The sequence below is a fragment of the Asparagus officinalis genome, chromosome 10, assembly GCF_001876935.1.
Source record: "Asparagus officinalis chromosome 10, Aspof.V1, whole genome shotgun sequence".
Classification (NCBI taxonomy): Eukaryota; Viridiplantae; Streptophyta; class Magnoliopsida; order Asparagales; family Asparagaceae; genus Asparagus; species Asparagus officinalis.
This window is the reverse complement of record NC_033803.1, coordinates 9,144,230-9,163,224: the sequence shown is the minus strand read 5'-3', so window position 1 is coordinate 9,163,224 and position 18,995 is coordinate 9,144,230.

The following is an 18,995-nucleotide window of genomic DNA, read 5'->3' as shown; positions in this document are numbered from 1 at the left end:
TCCAGTGGTTCCTTACTGGCTTAATCTCATCTACAAACGTGGTTAGGCCGTTATCAACTGAATATAAGGCCAAATCCATCGTTCTCATCCGAAAACCCCCCAACCGAAGCCTATAAATACAGGCCTAGGGGCTCATTTCACAACGGCAGATTATTATCAAGAGGAGGAGGTGCTGGCGAACTCCAGAGCCAAGAGTCACGAATTTCAGCAAGGTGATAATCACATTTTATTATAATTTTATACCCTCATTATCTATTTGATATGAATAAATATACCACTAATAATTATTTTTATCTTTAATTGCAGGTTAATGAAGAATAAATCTCAAACTCCAATCTCTCAACAAAAACCCCTTGATTTATTGAAGAAATGAAGCCCATAAAAGCAAACAATTTCTTTCAATATTCAATCAACAAAAACCCCTTGATTTATTGAAGAAATGAAGCCCATAAAAGCAAACAATTTCTTTCAATATTCAATAAAGTGTTGAAGCCCAAAAGAAAAAAAAAATACCAAAAGCCCAAGCCCAAAAGCTAAAGAGAAGAGAAGTTGCGGGCTGAAATTGGAGAAAGGCTCATATCGATGCCCGTATCGATGCCAGCATCGATACCCCTATCGATGCTGACATCGATACGCTGGCAGTTAGTTACAGATTAGTGGCTGAAATTCAATTGTTTTGGATAAGATTTTGATCCAATGGCTTACATTTACTGATGTTTACTATAAATAGGGGTAGAGAGTGAGGGGTTAGAGGTGTGAAAATTTTTATAACTCCTTTTGGAGAGGAGAGCTACTCTTAATTGAGAAGACCTTCCAAATTTGTAACTTTTTGTTACAATTAATGAAATAATTTTTTCACCACTTTAAAATTTTTTTTCTTCTCTTTGTTGGATGATGAAGATGAAGATGAAGATGAAGATTAATTTGAAGGTTTGTTTTTCTTATTTTTTTTATTGCTTATTAGTTTAGATTTATTTTCTTGTTTAAATAGCCAAGAGGCTAGAACCCTCTTTCCTTAGATTTATTTTATGCTTATAGAGTAGATTTATTTTTTTTGTATTTAATTCTTACAATTTATTTTATAGTTTAGATTTTGTAATTTATTTTGTAGTTAGATTTTAATTTCTTGCACTATTCACCTTAAGGCTAGAATCCTCTTGGGTTTAATTTTTTTTTGTTTATTTTTATTTTCTTTGATTCGCCTTTAGGCTAGAACCCTCTAGGGAATCATCATTTTTTAAGAAGTGGATTCAATTCTAGATTACCCATATCTTTAATTAAAGCCGCCATCTTTACTTTCTGGAATTTTATTATCATTCTTGATTTTTCTTTTTGATTCTTGATTTTATTCATCTCTCATTGTGGAAATCATTCATTCATTGTCACATCAACTCTCACTTACATTTTGTGCCTATTTACACACTATCACATTCTTAATCTCTTCACAATCACATTCACTCATCACTCCTATTTGTCACATACACAACATAAGAACCGATTTTATATTTTCTCTTACAAAACACCTTCCTCGTGGGATCGATATTTTTATACTATAACTTGACATGGTTGTGCACTTGTAACATTTTTTGGTACATGTTTATGCCGCATCACAAGGGTTTAGCGAGATCCCGATGAACTCCAGCATAAAGAAGGAGCTATTCAAAGGATCTGAAGCCCGTACGTCCGTTCCTTGAGATTAGGCTTTGTCTTAATCTCGAGAGGAGCTACTGATTTCGCTTGGTCGATTTCAGCGCTTCAATCAAATACTCCCTCGGTGAGAGCGAAGCTCTGCTCAATTTTTCATCAACCGGATCCAGATCTAAGGCGGTCCACGGATATCAAAATCCCCGGCACAGGCAATGATCCCGCACAAGCAGAAGACCGATAAACGATCTCCCTGCATTTGTTTTGACGAGAGTTGTAATTTTTATTTTTATTGTGTAAGAATCTTATAAAAAGACTATTTTTTTTGTTTTTATTGTAACGACTAAAGTTATAATGAATACCGCAATGAATACATTAACTTTCGACGCAAACACACAGGCGACCACAGTAGGAGCCAACAGCTTTGTTGCCGAAGCTATCGTTTCGCAACCTCGGATCTGCATCCTGATTGAAGAAGTGGTCGAATATGAGTTCGACCAACTAAAGTTCGAGGAGTATCTGTCGTCGTCCTCCTCCAGAACCTCCGCCCCTCATAAGCGCAGGAAGATCAAGACCCCTGTTGTTGTTGCTCTCTCGCTTTGCAACGCTCCTCTGGCTTCCAACGATGCCGGATCTTTAGATCTGAACTCCTCCTCAATCAAGGAGTTGAGTACTGGAGGCGCGCCAATCCTATCGAAGAGGGAACATCAAAGGCGACGTCAACGCCTCGCGCGTCAGCTTGCTAAGGCATTAGAGCCGATAGACGGGATCCATTACAAGGCGGATCTGAAATTCAAGGAGCATCAAGCGACCCACCAGCGAGCAAACGCCCCCTCCTCCAAATCATCAACAAGTGAATGAATCCAAGTCAAAAGGATCCGTTCAACTCTGGAGGAGCGAATCCAGAAGCGTCGCGTACTTGCGCACACGTGAATTCTTATGCAAAAGGAACAAAGGATGCAGAAAGACGTAGCCAAGAAACAACCAAGACTGCATAAAGTATGGAGGCCAAAGTCCAAGACGGCGGTCGAAGAGATCGAAAAACGTGGGTCACTTCAATCCGACCCTCCAAGCTGCGGGTCACTCAGATCCGACCCTCCTGCTCGTGGGTCACCCAGATCCGACCCTCCCGTTCGCGGGTCACCCAGATCCGACCCTCCAAGTCGCGGGTCGCCCAAATGTGACCCTCCTGCTTGCGGGTCATCCAAATCTGACCCTCATGCTCGCGGGTCACCCAGATCCGACCCTCCAAGTCAAGGGTCACCCAAATCCAACCCTCCAAGCCACGGGTCACCCAGATTCGACCCTCCAATCCTCGGGTCACTCAAATCTGACCCGCGCCAGGGTCAAGACAGAAGACGTTCTGTACCTATTTCGTCGATCCCTTCGAGTTCCGCACCTCTGGTGGAGCCCCACAGTAGCGTGGACTTGTCCCGTTTCAAGATGAGGATGGCGGATCGCCTAGGTCCTTCGCACAAGGATCAAGGAAAAGTTCCAATCAAAGAACGCTTGGGTCCGGTGACTGAACCCCGAGCAACTATTCAAGCTGGGGGTCGCACATGGAAAACTCCTGTAAATGACCATATAGAACTGCGAGTCATTATCCAAGAGCCCGTTAAGGTCCAGCGCTCCCAAAAGCGCAGCTCCAAACGTGTGACTCTCGAGAACGCCAACAAGGCAGCAAGCCCTCAGAAGGGAACATGTTCGTCAGATGATGACGTTATACCTGAGGAGTCATACCAACACATGATAGGTTGCTCTAGTCTTCGGACTGATGAGTTATACTATCGGGCTGGGGGTACGAATAGATCTCGAGAGAGAGGTACCCGAGAAACGAACTCTCACTGTCCGTGCACTAACATTATCAGGGTAGTATTATCAGCGTGTAGCTGTCCCAAGACCGCTCTGCAGAGGGTCTCGGTATTTGAGAGGATCTCTAACGGAGAGACTAAGTCCAAGCCAAAATGTTTCCGTAAGAAACAATCGACCGTTCAAGGTGACGAACTTCCGAAAGTCATAATAAATATGACTGATAAGGGAATGTCGATTTGACCTTCTAGCTCTGACTCGCTTATATCGCATCGTCTAACCAAGTTGCGATCGGGAACTATTAGACAAAGAGATTATCAGAGAATGCAAAGGGGATTATCCTTGGTTGATGAAGCATCAGATGCTAACTCTGCAGTCGCTTCTGATAAAATGGTGTCCAGCCCAGGATAATCCCATGAGGCATTCATGATCAACACCGACCAAATCGCCAAAACTTTTGAGGATGCTCTAACCAAACAGAAAGAGGCATTCAAGAATGAAATGGAAATGGCTATGCTACGGATGAGGGAAGAGCACGACTAATAAATCCGGGTTCTGTCCAATCAATTCGGTGAATCCAGCCGTCGTAACCTTGCTGACCAAGCAAGTAACGATTCAGATATGGATGAACGTCTTAATGCTGAGAACCCTCCTATTGACCAGAACACTGGGGGTTGCCCCACTGAAGACAACAACACTGGGGGTAGTCCCGCCGATGATAACAACACTGGGGGTGGCCCCATTGTCCCTCTCACAAATTGTCCGAAGCATGATAGAGACGAGGACGAAAAGATGAAGGAAATTGAGAGAAAAGTCAACGCTCTGATGTCTGATCGATAGGTAAAGAAGACCAAAATTCCGTGTCCTTACCCGAGAGAGTGGGATTCGATCCCGTATCCGATGAAGTTTAACCTGATCAACTTCACACCGTTTGACGGGAAGGGTTCGCCCACGCAACATCTGATCTATTTCAAGTCCCACTTGGGTATGATCTCCAGTAATAAAGTCTTGATGGTTCGGTCATTCATTGGCACCCTTTGCGGGCCTGTCTTCGATTGGTACCGCCATCTTAAGTTCGGAAGTATCAATAATTGGGAAGATCTGGAGAGCCTGCTCCTCGCTCACTTCTTTGATAATGACGTCGAGGTGTCAATCAGGATACTCTTCGATGAGAAGCAAAAAGACGACAAGACAGTCGACGACTTTGTCAAGCGCTTCCGGAATAAGGCGATGAATTGCCGAGATCCGATTACAGAGGACTTCATCCTTCAAACCTTGCAGCAGTTGTTGATGTTAATCAAATATCACAATAACAATCCCGGAGACAGCAAAAGACTTTGGATTCGAGACTCTAAAAAGAGTACTCTTTCAAGGACGAAGACGTTCCAGCCATTTTTGAATCTCTCCTTGAAAACAACAAGATCAAGCTTCCACCTATCGCAAATCAGGAGAAAACTGATAACATTTTGGATCCAAAGTACTATGCATACCACAGGAGGATCCTTCACCCACCAAGGCTTGCTTCGCTCTTAAGAATAACATCCAAACCTTGGTTAAAGCCGGCGTCATAACACTAAACTAAGCCCAATGAGAGCGGCAACACTCCGAAGAGTATACGGGTATAAACTGCTTCTTAATACTCCAATAGGTATATGAGTCTAAACTGTTTCCTACTTTTGACGAGAAGTTCTTAGAGAATTTTCATACATAATATTCTTAAGGATAACCCGGTCATGTAACGGAGTACAATGTCAGACCCAGTTCCACAAGGAAAGCTGGGGGTGGATAATTCATGTAACGAGAAGTTCCCGAAAAAATGCTACATATAATTTTTTTAGGGATAACCCGATCATTACGAACAAAGTGATAAACACTAAACCCCCACTGTGATTTCCGAACACTCAATTTCCAGCGGTAGCACGGCTTCACATCCGTATACCAACGAATACGGGGTGGCACCTGTGGGCGTGCGTTGTTTTCGGAAAAAGTTGCCTTCATTATTGATTCCATTAAACTTTGATCGTTACAAATGAAATTCAAATAACAAAGAAATAAAAATTACAACTTTTTCGAAAATAAACACGAGATCCCGTTTTGGTGCGGTCTCGCTTTGCGTGGGTCTTTGGCCTGTGACTGGGACGTCAATATCCGTGGACCACCGGGGCAATCAGATCTGATCCGGATAAATCGGACTATATGAGTCTAAACTGTTTCCTACCGTTGACGGGAAGTTCCTGGAGAATTTTTATATGTAATATTCTTAAGGATAACCCGGTCATGTAACGGAGTACAATGTCAGACCCAGTTCCACAAGGAAAGCTGGGGGTGGATAATTCATGTAACGAGAAGTTCCCGAAAAAATGCTACATATAATTTTTTTAGGGATAACCCGATCATTACGAACAAAGTGATAAACACTAAACCCCCACTGTGATTTCCGAACACTCTTTTACTGATACGAGATTTGATCACTTCGTTGGATCAATCTTCCCTCACAAAATTCCCATTGATGTACGACTCACAGTCTTCCACTACAAGATCCCCCATCGATCAGACTAATTGACGGTGAGACCACCAAAATTCCTTTCGGTTGAATCCACTCAAACTTCCTATGCGTCTGTGCACTCAATATTCCCATTGTTAAAGTTCGGACATAATACTTGGAATTTTATTATCCTGATCATTGACGATTGTCAAACCCCTCCGTGTTAAGTATTTATCACTTAACACCAGGAACCCCCTTTGAGTGATTTGTATGAATCAACACTCCCATTGCGATTTGCACTCCCACTCTCACTTGGTCAAACCTTCCTACAGTTAGGGCCAAAACCAAAATCCCCTCTCGATTCCTCTAATGAACGAGAGGCCCACAAATCGAGCGATCTAACCTTCCTATAGTTAGGATCGTCTCAAAACTCCCACTCGGTCAAACCTTCCTATAGTTAGGGCCAAAACCAAAATCCCCTCTCGATTCTTCCAATGAACGAGAGGTCCACTTTCAAATCAAGTGATCAAACCTTCCTACAGTTAGGGTCACCTCAAACTCCTGCTTGGTCAAACCTTCCTACAGTTAAGGCCAAAACCACAATTTACTCTTGATAAATAAGAAATTCACCTTTAGTTAGGTAATCAAACCTTCCGACAGTTAGGATTATCCGAATCTTTTCAATTCTCGGAGTGGAGATCTCACTCTTAGTTTCACTCTTTAGATTCTCAAAGTGGAGATCCCACTTTGAGTCTCCTCTGTACTGGAGATAGAATATAAAATTATTCCTCTTCGGTTTCGGGAGATAGAATATAAAATTCTTCATCTTCCATTTTGGGTTCGTCTTTGCCCCAAGAGAAGACACAACATTTCAACATTATAACTTCAAAATCTGCGCCTTACACGCACGAGGAATTTTATCCCGAATCCTAAGTAGGGATAAGTCAGTGCCTAACATGCGTTGTCGGTTAGTCTTTTGCCGCGAAAAGGATAAAAGCCTATATATTCTGTTAGACCCTAGAGGGGGGGGGGGGGGGTTGGGGTATGCAATATACACAAAGTGATATATCCTATATGATGAAATATATGCCAGGATATATAAACAACACAAGGGTAAATAATCTAAACAAGATAGTGGATGAAATAGATAATGAGCTAATGACAATGGCGATATAAGATATGAACATAAATATGAATGAACGCCAAAGCACACTCAAACAAGCAATATGATCACGGAGTTCGGACCTTCCGTCCTACGTCTCCGCTCCCTACTCCCGGGGAGAAATCCACTAACACAATCCGGTTTGGAAGCCGGAACTTCTTCTACACACTCGGTTTTCTAGCTAACCGAAAACTCTACAACTCACACTCTTGCAATCACACTCTACACCCACTAAGTGTTGGACCTAGCCGTGTCTCCCTCAAGTGCTCGGTTACAACCTCTCCCTAGGCACGTCAACCGACGCCACTCCTCTTGGGACGATCCCCGACTCTCACCACACACTCCTCACTCGGTGTACAAGTGTATTACAAAGTGATTCTCACAATAAGCACAAATATGACAAATGATTGTTCTCAAAACAAGGTGAGAACTCAATTAAGCTCACTCTCAATGTCACAAACCCACAACCCTAAATTATACTATGAATGTAAATACAATAAGCTCAAAAGGTTGTGTGTGAACAAAGAGATATAAATCAAAACTAAACTCAATGTAGTTCTAGCTTAATAACAATGATAATCAAATATATAAAAAAGCTAGAAATAGAGTTTAGAAAACTTCTCAATATATCAAGAGTTGGAGGGAGAATAGTTGAATGCCCAAACACCAATAGATGATCTCCTCAAGCTCTTGTAGAATTGAATCACAAAAACAAACTCTCAATTTGCTTAAAAGCTTTTTAAACACACTTAAACCAAACTAAAACCCTTGTTAAAAACTTTATTAAACTTGATTAAAAACTCTCTTAGTTAACTTGAAAAGACATCAGCAATGGGGTATATATACCCACTCAAAGCTCAGCCAAAAACACCCAAAACAAAAGACCAAAAGACCCAGCCAACGGTACAAAAACTAGCCGTTGGAAACAGTAAAAGCCATCGTCGGTCGACCGGAAATTCTGTCGGTCGACCGATTTGAGCTCTCGGTCGACCGGACCAAAATTCGGTCGACCGTTATCCAGGTCGAAAACGAGAAACCACAAGCTGACATCTTCGGTCGACCGGTGCGGTCGACCGATGGAGCTCTCGGTCGACCGGACCGGTCGACCGATGACTCTCTGGAAAAATACTGACGAATGGTCACTAGACCGGTCGACCGTACCGGTCGACCGAAAACTGACATTCCAGAAAAAATCGGTTTTAGAGCTGATTTTAAAACACTGTTTAAAAATATCAAATAAATTCAGAAAAATGTAAAACTTTGGGGAATGATTGTAGACATGATAATAAACATGCTACAACGACTGGTTTCGAAAAAGGACTTCCCAAATGAAAAATATCATCATTTTACAAAATAGTCCAAAACATGAAAATATGAGATACTTGAATTTTGATGTTTTGACATAAACCAACTTTTGAAACTTTGTGAAATGTTTTTGTAGACTTAGTAAAACATGTATAAACTGATATTGAAGTCTATAAACTAAGAATACAATATTTTCACAAATACAATAGAAAATGAAACCTATGAGTATGTATATGAAAATATATTTGTTTCATATCTATGTAGATAAACCAAATCACAATAATAAATATGAAACATGTAATTTCATATTTATAAACATGAAAACCAAAACTTGTGTTGTATATATATGTGATTACATATATATACAAGGAAACTAATAAAATGTGTGTGTATAGATAATTGAGCTTAGAGTACTTAACACACATAATATAAACCTATACTAAATTACCCAAGCTTGATCTTGATCTTCATTGAGCTCAACTTGGTACACGTTGCGGATGAAGCTAAACTTGGATCTTGAACTTGAATTGTACGATGCTTCACTCCACAATTCCGCCAACCTCCATTTGATATCGTCGTTATGGCGCAATTCCATCCATCCTCCAACAACGTTGTTTGTCTACAAAACATAGGAATGCACAAACACTAGACAAACAACATTAGTAATAAATTGTTTGTTAAACATCATCAAAACAAGAAGGCCAACAATCTCCCCCTTTTTGATGATGACAAACAATTTACAAAAAAGGAATATATGCATGAAGGAAATGAACATATACAAGATAATAACTCACATGCATATAAACAAACAAGATAGATATACTCACAATATTTCTCCCCCTTTGACAACATCAAAAAGGGGACAAAAGGATTAAGAGAGCGAAAGCTCCCCCTATCAATAAGCATAGGTGAGTATATAAAAAAATATATAGGGATTGCTCCCCCTATCAAAAAGCCATATAGAAAATATGCAATGAAGATCATGGCAAACATATGTGAGCAAGCATAGATGGAAAATATGCTAAACACAACTCACAATAGAAAGATATAGGGATTGCTCCCCCTATCAAAATGCCATATAGAATATGTGAAATGAAGATCATGGCAAACATATGTGAGCAAGCATAGATGAAAAATATGCTAAACACCACTCACATACAAAAGGACAATGAGAACACATATAAATATGTTAATATGAAAGAAGTGTCTCATTAGCACAAAAAAATATAAAAACCATATAAAAGAATAGATTTATGAAATCAAAAGAAGAGGAACATGAGATTCATGTAAAAAGTTTTGAAATGAAAACAAATCAACCAATTGAAATCATAAATCAAAGTTTAAATCATGAAACCAAATCATCATTGATTTTCAAAAATCAAGAGAGGCAACTCTATCTAGCTCTTGAGCTAGTATTAACCCATATGAACATTTTAGCATCCGGTAAACATGATTTGGGAATAAACACCCAATAAATCCGGAGGGTTATATAAGTACAAACCTCTCATCAAAATAAAACCAATAATCATGAAAACAAAATAGTTTGACCAATAAAATGAATTGTTTTCATAAAAGTTTAAAATACATTTTTCGAAACCAAGAAAAAGAAAAAATACTAAAATTCTTGGCTTTAAAAATTATTTTGGCACCCAAGTATTCTTGGTGCCGGTTTGTTTAGGGACATGACCCCTATCATTAAAGCTCAAAGTCCTAGGGTTATGAACCCTCTTGGACATATATGGTGCACGGGATCGGTCATAGCAATAATTACTCAAATGACCCTTCCGATTGCAATATGTACAATGGAAAGGAAGCATTTGCTTATGTTGACCATTAAAAGGTGCACGTGGAACATTTGCAAATAAAGATTGTCTTTTAGAATTATTTTGCAAATGAGAAACATCATTAAACAAAGGTGGTCTACTTGAGAAATTTGGCAAGTTTGAATAATTTTTTAAATCATAACAAAACTTTGCCAAATGGCCAAATCTACCACAAATATCACACTTAAACACATGTGGTCTATGAAAAACATTTGGCAAACTAGAATTCTTTTTCATGTCAAAGCAAAACTTTGCCAAATGGCCAAACCGACCACATAGATCACATTTATACACATTAGCATGCTTATGATGAGAAATAGATGCATGTGCATGTGTGTGTGATGAAGAAGCCTTATGAGATGCACAAGAAGCATTAATCTTAGAAGATTTGTGTGCATCATAGCAAAATTTAGCAATGTGGCCTTTACGACCGCAAATTGAGCATTTGTAAACTTTGCTATACATATGTGCATAGTGAGTGCTTGGTTTTGAAGAGTTAGCACGAGACTTTGCACATAAGTCCATAAGTTTCTTGTTATTAACAATGCATGTGTTAAGAGTTGAATCTAAAGATGAAATGCGATTTTTAATATTGTTCAACTCATCATTAGGCATAGAAGCATTGTCAATAGAAGTAGAGCAAATATGATCATTTTTAAATGATGTAAATTTACTTCTAATAGACTCTACTTCTAACATGGCATCATTCTTCTCATGAATTAAGCTAGCAACATTGGAACTCAAGGTAATATGATCCAATTTTAATTTTTCATTATTTTCTTTAAGGATCACATTATCTTTAGCAATAGTATCAAATTTTGATGCTAGCAATTCATGATCGGATTTCAAATTAACATGCTTGCTTTTAAGATCAATGAAATTATTATGCAACTTAGTGTAGGCATGCATTAATCTATCATATGCACAAGCAAGTTCATCACTAGATAAATCATTATCGGGTTCGAACTCGCAAACCTCACTAGGGCTATCGCCTAGTGGCCGTGTGCATGATGCTCCACATGAACTTGAAGCCGGATCCGCCAAAACTTGTTGGATCGCCTCCAAGTCCCCTTGATGTGCTTCAATTAATTTCCATAAGGTGTAAGCACTATCAACATGAACAAACTTGTTAGACATAGATGAGTTAAAAGCATTTAGCAAATATTCTAACAAAATGTTGTTCATAGTAAACATACGATGATCATTTTTATTCCACTTGGATTTCTCCAAAGTGGGCACAATATAAGCCTCATCTATAATTTCCCATAAATCAAAGTGTTTAGATTGAACAAAAAGTTTAAATCTAACACACCATTGGGCATAAGGGAAATTATCTAACCTAGGAGCAATATTAATGGCATAACCTAAACCATGCATATCCATAATATAAAAGGCAAGCAAGATACAAATAAAGCTCAAAATTAGATTAGCACAATAAGCTAACTTGGATCTTTAACTCAAGGCGATTAGACCTTAAATCAAAGAGCACCAAGCTCTGATACCAATTGTTAGACCCTAGAGGGGGGGTGATTAGGGTCTTATGCTAATCTAATCCGATTAAATGCCAATTAAAATTAATTAACAAGTTATCCTAGCAAGTATGAAATATCACAAGATATATGAGCTAGGATAAGCAATGTAAACAATGAGATATATCCTATATGATGAAATATATATATATGCAAGGATATATAAACTAACACAAGGGGTAAACAATGTGAACTAGATAGTGGATCATATAAATAATGAGCTAATGACAATGGCGATAAGAAATATAAACACAAGTATAAATAAACGCCAAAGCACACTCAAACACAAGATATGATCACGGAGTTCGGACCTTCCGTCCTACGTCTCCGCTCCCCACTCCCGGGGAGAAATCCACTAACACAATCCGGTTTGGAAGCCGGAACTTCTTCTACACACTCGGTTTTCTAGCTAACCGAAAACTCTACAACTCACACTCTTGCAATCACACTCTACACCCACTAAGTGTTGGACCTAGCCGTGTCTCCCTCAAGTGCTCGGTTACAACCTCTCCCTAGGCACGTCAACCGACGCCACTCCTCTTGGGACGATCCCCGACTCTCACCACACACTCCTCACTCGGTGTACAAGTGTATTACAAAGTGATTTAACAATTAAGCACAATATAGCAAATGATTTGTTCTCTAAACACGGTGAGAACTCAATTAAGCACAACTCTTAGTCACTAATCTCACAACCCAAAATTATACTATGAATGTAAATACAATAAGCTCAATAGGTTGTGTGTGAACAAAGAGATATAAATCAAAATCAAACTAAACTCAAATATAAAAACTAGCTTAAGTTCTTGTGGAAGTGATTCACAAAACTAAAACACTCAAATGCTTAAAAGCTTATAAACACACTTAAACCAAACATAAACCCTTGATTAAAACTTTCTTAAACTTGTTTTTAAACTCTCTTAGTTAACTTGAAAAGACATCAGCAATGGGGTATATGGATGAAATCCTCAACTGGTGATGCAAGCTCCTCTTTGTAACAGCAAACCCCAAAAAATAAACTAAACAAACTCAAACCCTTGTTTAAAACTTTCTTAAACTTGTTTTTAAAACTCTCTTGATCAGTTTGAAAAGACATCAGCAATGGGGTATATATACCCACTCAAAGCTCAGCCAAAGCCCCCAAGCCAAATGACAAAACAGCCCCCAGAGAAACAGCTCAGAAATAGCCGTTAGTAGCCAACGGCTATATTGTCGGTCGATCGAAAATTCCGTCGGTCGACCGATGAGAGCAAAAACACGAAGAAAACTTTCTGGACTAACGTCGGTCGACCGGAAATTCTGTCGGTCGACCGATTTGAGCTCTCGGTCGACCGGACCGGTCGACCGACGAACTCTCTGTCGGTTACTGAACTTTTGACCTCAGGTTCGGTCGACCGGTGCGGTCGACCGAAAACTGATATGAAAACTGTTTATCTGATTTTGAAATGCTGTTTAAAAATATCAAATAAATTCCAAAAAATGTAAAACTTTGGGGAATGATTGTAGACATGATAATAAACATGCTACAACGACTGGTTTCGAAAAAGGACTTCCCAAATGAAAAATATCATCATTTTACAAAATAGTCCAAAACATGAAAACCTGAAAATTGATATTTTGATATTTTGACTTAAACAACATTTTGAAACCTTATGAAATGATTGTATAGACTTGATAAAAGATATAACATGTTGTTATGAAGTCTATAATCTAGAAATACAATATTTTCATAAATTTGCATATTCTATGCAATATATTCAAAACACTAAATATGATTTCATTAAATATAAGCTTGTTAAAGGTGAAATCATATATAGGCATATAAACATGAAACAAAATAGTATTTTCCAATTCTATTCATTTGTTTCATAGTAAAACTTGAAAACTATCAAATCAAAACATATATGTGTATATATAACTATATATATACAAAATCCAAAACGTGTATGTGTGTATATGATTGAGCTTAAAGTACTAACACACATAATATAAATTCCTAAACTAAATTACCCAAGCTTGATCTTGATCTTCATTGTAGCTCAACTTGGTAATCTTGCGGATGAAGCTTTGAACTTGGATCTTCAACTTGAATTTGTATGTAGCTTCACTCCACAAATCCGCCAACCTCCATTGGATATCATCGTTGAAGCTCTATTCCATCCATCCTCCAACTATGTTGTTTGTCTACAACAAATACGAAAACAAAAATACTAGACAAACAACATTAGTGATAAATTGTTTGTTAAACATCATCAAAACAAGAAGGCCAACATATTCGATATTGTGGTAGGTTGTTATTAATAATACCATAATCCGCGCCTTACACGCATGGGGAATGTTATCCCGAATCCTAAGTAGGAATAAGTCAGCGCCTAACACGCGTTGCCGGTTAGTCTTTTACCGTAAAAAGGACAGAAGCCCACATATTCGACATTGTGGCAGACCGTTATTAATAATGCCAAAATCCGTGCCTTACACGCGCAGGAAACTTTATCTCAACTCCTAAATAGAGATAAGTCAACACCTGACACGTGTTGCCAGGCTTAGTCTTTCACCGATTGAAAAAGATACCAGAATCCCAGTCTGGGAAATTTGATCCTGAAGCTTAAGTAGGGATAAGTCAGCACCTAACACGCGTTATCGGTTAGTCTTTTATCGTAAAAAAGATAAAAGCCCATATATTCAACATTATGGCAGGTTGTTATTAATAACACCATAATCCGTGTCTTACATGCGTGGGGAATTTTATCCCGAATCCTAAGCAGGGATAAGTCAACGCCTAATACGCGTTGCCGGTTTAGTCTTTCACCGATTGAAGAAGACATCAGAATTCAAGTCTGGGGATTTTTATCCCGAATCCTAAGTAGGGATGAGTCAGCACCTAATACGCGTTGCCGGGTGCCATATTCCTGTAAAAAATGATGAAGTCTATATATTCAAAGTCATAGCACCAAGTCTAAGTGAGTTAATTCTCTTAGCACAACGTCACATGTGGAACGGACTTAAACAATCTGCATGCTAGCCCGACTCAAACGATAGTCGGTAAAGGCTCATCAAACCCGTTGATGGCTAAGAATTTACCAAAAATTCTATAAATACGAGTCATTGACGCACCAGCTCTGTTAGTTGGTCTCGTGACTTCAGCATCCAACAACATCAGGATAAGATTCATACATGCAGATAAATTAGCTTTAACAAGTTGGTCCTGCAGCCCCAGCATTTGGGACCGCCACGTTCCAACACCTTAAGAGCTTAAACTGTGTTAACGCCGGTCAACGCGTTATAGTAAAGATCGATGTCGGTCAACGTATCAGCAATCTCGTCAAAATAAGGCAAACAATAATTTCGGGGAGTTCAATCGGATTTAGATATGAATTTCTGACGAAGATGATCAGTTCAAAGTTAACTCAATGACACGAGCTAAGTTTAGAAACTTACACACCAACTTTAATTCAAGATTTCGACAACGATCAGACGATAAACGCAGCGCCGGAAGAACTTCATCTATTCGACAAAATACTAAATAGACTAAAGGCTGAAGAAGTTAAGAATTGAAGCAGTTCACAGGTCCCTCTACAAAATTAAGGAAAAGGCCTATCTTATCCAAAGCCTTCCAGACTCTTCTATAAAAGAAATAAGTCTAAAATGCTTTGGAGGGGGTATCTGTAGGCGTCTAAAAATACCTATAGGTGCCCATACACAGTTCGAGATGGAGAGAAGACAACGAACGTTATTATCCGAGTCTAAGAGGATTATTTATCGTTGACAAGCGCATGAAGCGAAACGACAAACCAAATGGCCCGCGCGTGTCAATCAGTTCGCGCGCGTCGGTCAACACGCACGCGTTAATCAGTTCGTGTGCGTCGGTCAACACGCGCTCGTTAATCAGTTCGCGCGCGTCGGTCAACACGTACGCGTCAATTAACACGCGCGCATCATTCAGCTCGCGTGCGTCAATCAGTTCGCGTGCGTCTACCAGCTCGCGCGCGTCGTTCAACACGCGTGCATCATTCAGCTCACGCGCGTCAGTCAACACGCGCATATTATTCAGCTCAACCGCATTAATCAGCTCGAGCGATTATTCGCTCGGCACAAGTTCGGTCATACGCGCCGCCAATCAGCAGCGCTGGCGTAAATCTAACGAGCGGCGTCAATCATACTCGCGCGGAGGCCGTAAAGTCAACACGACGGCGAGCTAAAGCGAAACGGGTAAGAAAGCTAGCAAGTCCCGGAAAAGTCAGAAAAACAACGAATTCAAACAGAGAGACGATTCCCCCATTCTCGTGCGGGTCGGACGAATCCGACGGCGTGCAGCGTGGTCGGATATGACGGGCGACCCTCAGCGGAAACAGGTTCGGATGCAGACTGAACCCTGTGCAGCCGGGTCAGATTTGTCGGTCCGACGAATCGGCGACCCGTGTGGCAGCGGGTTGCGGATGCAATCCGACGGCCGTGCCAGCGCTGGGTCGGGAATGATGACGACCGCGTGCAAGCGCGGGTCGAATCAGACCGACCCGCGCAAGTGAGGGTCGGATCAGACCGACCCGCGCCCTCCGCGCTGTTTTGACCTCAGGATACGTTTTTTAGTTTTAAAGAGGTTTTTTCGCACGTCTTATCTGTTCCCGGGGTTCCTAACTGGCTTAATCTCATCTACAAACGTGGTTAGGCCGTTATCAACTGAAGATAAGGCCAAATCCATCGTTCTCATCCGAAAACCCCCAACCGAAGCCTATAAATACAGGCCTAGGGGCTCATTTCACAGAGGCAGATTATTATCAAGAGGAGGAGGTGCTGTCAAACTCCAGAGCCAAGAGTCACGAATTTCAGCGAGGGTTTAGCGAGATCCCAGCGAACTCCAGCATAAAGAAGGAGCTATCGAAGGATCTGAAGCCCGTACGTCCGTTCCTTGAGATTAGGCTTTGTCTTAATCTCGAGAGCAGATACTGATTTCGCTTGGTCGATTTCAGCGCTTCAATCAAATACTCCCTCGGTGAAGGCGAAGCTCTGCTCAATTTTCCATCAACCGGATCCAGATCTAAGGCGGTCCACGGATATCAAAATCCCCGACACAGTCAAAGATCCCGCACAAGCAGAAGACCGATAAACGATCTCCCTGCGTTTGTTTTGACGAGAGTTGTAATTTTTGTTTTCATTGTGTAAGAGTCTTATAAAAAGACTATCTTTTTTTGTTTTTATTATAATGACTGAAGTTGTAATGAATACCGCAATGAATACATCAACTTTCGACGCAAACAATAGTAATATATAATAATATTATCTTAATATGTAACATATCTTTCCAATAGGTTTAGTATCTATATAGTATTATATATTCATAATATTTATGTCTATATTCTATATTCTATAGTATTATGTTAAAAATTATATTTTATCTATGCATATACATATAATATAAGAATAGATCAACATTGAATTAGATTAATATATTTTATTCTATAAAGAAAATAATATTCAAAGTTTTAACACACCAATACTCTTTTATGTGTAGTATAAATATAGATATATGTGGGCATATAAGTGTTTTCAATGTTAAACTAACTCTTATTCAGAACTTTGCAGACCAAACCCACAATTTAAACCGAATGAATGCAAGATAATGCTATCAAGAGAGATTAATGAGCACTTGTATGACGGGCACGTGCAATACACGCACCAGTTTTAAATTGTGGTTCATCATTAAATCTTAATGTTTTTAATTTTTCTTTGAAAACTCTAGTAAGTAAGTTAGGTCTATATTATGGTTCATCATTAAATTAATTCGTCTTTGTTATCTCCATTTAGGATTACATGTTATTGTTAGAAATAAGTTGAGCTTTCCAAATTCTAGAACCAAAGACATTGCACAAAATCATACCCTCTATATATTTCTGTTGCAAATTCTTAGTTAATGTCAAATAATATATTCAAGAAACTAAAAATTTTATATTGAAAAGAGTGTAAAGCAAAAGAAGAAAACAAGGGACCAATAGCAGGAAAAAAGTGTATAGCAAAGAACCAAAGCACCATTGAAAATCTAGGAGACTCCAAATTTTAGTAGGGATTTACTGTTGAATAGTAAAGGAAGATTGAAATTGGTAATTGATTGAGTAGAAAAGAAGCTTGTGAGAAGAGAACAGAAAGGGGATGTGGTTGTTGTGAGAAGAAGAAACATCTGTCAATTATAGAATCATCTATCAATAGAGCTAAAATCTCAACAAAAAGGGTAAAATTGTCATTTACTCCTTAAGTAGGAAATACCAAATGGAATCAAAGCTGCTTTTACGTCTCGTTTGGTACGCGGGAATGGACTCAAATGAGAATGGAATGGAAGAAGGAATGAAATAGAGTTAATGTGAGAATGGAATAGTCATTCTCATTCTCACGTTTGGGTGTAATTTATAAAATGAAGTGGGAATGGACATATTTTAAAATTGTATATTTTATTGATTCTCATTTAAGTGAGAATGCTCATTCTCTATCATTTTATTAGGAATGTTCATTCCCACATAAAGTGGGAATTGATGAGAAGTGGGAATGGGCATTCCAACTTCAAAAAAGAGGGTGTGTTTAGTAGGAATGAATGAGAAGTGAGAATGACCATTCCATCCCACCCCATTCCCGCGTACCAAACGAGGCCTTACACTCTTTTTATATAAATAAATAGATTAAAGAAATAGCTGTTGATAAAGCGAATAGCTCAACAAAAAGGGTAAAATTGATATTTACTCTCTAAGTAGGAGATGACAGATGAAAGCCAAGCTGCTCTTACACTCTTTTTATATTGAAGATACTGCTACACTTTAATAGGCATTAAAGATAAGACAATTTCGAGTGAAAAATGAAAAACTGCAAAATATATTGTGTTAGTAGTGGGTTTAGTCCCATATTGGTTATGAGGATAAACCCCACCCTCCTCTACTTGTATATATATGTACATACTCAATATTCAATTCAAGGGAAATTTATTCAAGACTCTTTCTCTCTATTACTTTAACATGGTATCAGAGTTTGGTTTAGGGTTTCCCAAATAATAAAATTTATCCAAATAAATAATATTTTTCCTTCTAAGTCGTCGATCTCAGTCGCCGTAGGAGATCTCGGCCGCTGCCACTATCGCAGATCTCGGTGACGATCTGCTCAATCACACTATCTCCGTCACCAGAGATCTGATTGGCCGCGATCTCTGCCCCTAAATTATCACCGCGATTTTTTGACATGGTATCTGCTAATTGAGAGTG